Here is a 319-nt window from a genome sequence, read left to right on the forward strand (position 1 = left end):
TTAGTAAAATTATTTATGGCCAAAATGTATATATAAAGCAAAATGAACATGAATTATGTAAAATATTTCCATTTCTGCCATGACGTTTCTGATAAATATATTGCTAAACACAAATCAGTGCTACAGATTCAGAAAAGAACATTGATTGAAGGAAATAGTTTCTTCCATAAATGTAGTTTTCTTAGAGCTATTAGGAAAATACATATTTAGGAAGTGAAGATTAAAGATGTTATTTACGTATATATTTAATCATATTTCAGAAGTGAGTATTCCTTTGTCATCCTTCCCAATAATATGTGCCCCAGGTGAGATTTATAAA

The sequence above is a fragment of the Gekko japonicus genome, unplaced genomic scaffold (assembly GCF_001447785.1).
Source record: "Gekko japonicus isolate JY-2015 unplaced genomic scaffold, Gekko_japonicus_V1.1 scaffold1460, whole genome shotgun sequence".
NCBI lineage: Eukaryota > Metazoa > Chordata > Lepidosauria > Squamata > Gekkonidae > Gekko > Gekko japonicus.